The sequence below is a fragment of the Pteropus alecto genome, unplaced genomic scaffold, assembly GCF_000325575.1.
Source record: "Pteropus alecto unplaced genomic scaffold, ASM32557v1 scaffold67, whole genome shotgun sequence".
Lineage (NCBI taxonomy): Eukaryota > Metazoa > Chordata > Mammalia > Chiroptera > Pteropodidae > Pteropus > Pteropus alecto.
This window is the reverse complement of record NW_006441061.1, coordinates 10,145,481-10,147,760: the sequence shown is the minus strand read 5'-3', so window position 1 is coordinate 10,147,760 and position 2,280 is coordinate 10,145,481. Positions and strand designations below refer to the sequence as shown.

Here is a 2,280-nt window from a genome sequence, read left to right as displayed (position 1 = left end):
CTTTCTCTTTGTGGATAGCGCTTTCTGTGCCTTGTTTGAGAGATGTGTCCTTTGGCTTGGGCAGAATTTTTTCTGCAGTATTGTCAAAGTGTTACTGCTGTCGTTTCTGAGGTCTTAATGCAGTTGGAATTAATTTAAAGAAAACTTAAATCCAAGTAAAGACTTGGATTATAGATGCTTTATTCTCGGATCGTTGTGGGAAGTCTGGCCTGCTCCACAGAGTCTGTTCTGCTTTGCCTCTGTCACCAGCGCGGTCCGTCCAGGTCCTCTGCCGCGTCCCCACTGCTCTGGTGCCTGCACCCAACAGTGCAGCTCTGCAGCTAGGGCTGCCTCCTCGAGCCACTGGAAAAGGAGACAGGCTTCTTCCCGCTGCTCATGAGGATTTTGTCACCGGCACCCATGGCACTGCTGAGCGTGCTAACTGGTTCCGCTTCCCTGCTAAGGTTGGGGGACAGAGGAGGAGAGAGAGCTGGGAGGCCCCCTGCACTGTGGTCCTTGAGCTGGAAGCCCTGTCACCCTGCCCTGCTCCGCCTCTGTCCACCAAGGGCTGACTTCCTTCTGGGAGGCGCTTGGCAGGTGAGCGCCAGGTTACAGCAGGCGACAGCACGCTGCCTTCCACCAGTGTCACCAGAAGCCAAGGCTGCAGCCCTGCCCCGCGAGCAAGAGAGCGCACCGCGTGGGGTCCCCACTCCCACCCCGCAAGCGCATCCTGTCACCCTGCCCTGCTCCGCCTCTGTCCACCAAGGGCTGACTTCCTTCTGGGAGGCGCTTGGCAGGTGAGCGCCAGGTTACAGCAGGCGACAGCACGCTGCCTTCCACCAGTGTCACCAGAAGCCAAGGCTGCAGCCCTGCCCCGCGAGCAAGAGAGCGCACCGCGTGGGGTCCCCACTCCCACCCCACAAGCGCGCGGCGTGGGGTCCCCACTCCCACCCCGCAAGCGCACGGCGCGGGGTTCCGTTCCTTCTCTTGCACGAGACCCTTCGCTTCAGTCGCCGGCTTCTCCGCTCTCCCACGGTGCCTCTGCGTTTCCTCTCTCCTCCCGCAGACTCGAGGGCGTCCGCGAGCTTCCCCTTTGTAGGCCTCAGCCTTCCTCCGTGTTTTCCGCTGAAAAGTCCTCTGCTTGAGCGTAGATGTGCCCCGTGAGCTCACTAGCTCTCTCGCCAACGGCCAGGCCAGTCCAGGCCAGTCCGCATGACGGCGGAGCCCGCGCGCCTGGCGGTTGTGCAGTGCCCGCTCTGAAAGCCACTGTCACTGCTGAGTTGCGGGCCTTTGCAGTCCGGCTCTCACGCTCTCTGACCGTTCTGGTGCCGGCAGCTGCAAGTCCAGTCTCTCCTGGGTCCCTCTGGCTCCTGCCCCCAGGGTCGTGTCTGTCGCTGGCCTGATTGCCCCTGATAACTGAGCTGCGTGGGGTGCTTCCGTGTAGACCTTAACCACGTGACCTTCCAGCGGAAAGCTTTCCGCGTGCTTTTGCTGGCAGTCGGGGTTGCTAGCAGTTCGAGATCTTCTTCTGTTCCGTCTCGAGGCTTGAGGTTTTCTGGACTTCCGAATTCCTCAGTTATGCTTAAAATTCTTTTACTCGTTGTCTTTAACCCATTAATAAAATATTCGGATTGTTTTAGTTGACATTTTCTCAACTTCATTTTAATAATTTTAAACAAGCCTGTTTTGATTACCTCACCTCTTGTGTTCGCCTAGGCTACGTTTGTCCTGCATCTTCTCACTCATCGTAGAAAGCTCTGGTGTGCATGAAGGGGTGGTCGCGGCACTGTGCCTCCCGGCTGGTCGTCACCCAGTCGTGGCCGCCTCTCACGGCTCCGCCCCCACCGCTCTGCAGAGGACGAGGGCCCTGCTGGGGGACATCACCATAGTGTCACTCATAGCTCAGACCCTGAGAAGGCCTCGTGCCCTGACCCACCCAGGCGCTGTCGGGCTTCGTCAGCCGTGTCGTGCATTCCCTCCACCTGCCACAACTGCTACGTTCCCTAGAGAAGTTTTGGGAAAAGCGCGGAGCGTCTCACATACACACAGCCTCCACCGTCATCAGTATCCCCCCACGTGGTGCATCTGTTACGATCCGTGAGCCCGCCGCCCACACTGACTCACAGCTGTCACCCAGAGTCCATGGTGGACATTGGGGTCACTCTTGATGCTGTACATTCTCTGGGTATGGACAGATGTACAAGGACACGTATCCCCTGTTACGGCGTCACACGGAGCAGTTTCTCTGCCTAAAAGCTCTCTGTGCCCCGCCGATCACTCCTCCCCGCCCCCGCCCCAGCT

At 58.7% G+C, this 2,280-nt stretch overlaps 1 protein-coding gene across 1 annotated transcript in view; it reads left to right on the top strand.

Moving 5' to 3' along the window:
* PNPLA7 (patatin like phospholipase domain containing 7) overlaps positions 1 to 2,280 on the top strand; it is a 60,687-nt gene that overhangs the window by 18,409 nt on the left and 39,998 nt on the right. The gene's annotated exons all lie outside the window — the stretch shown is intronic.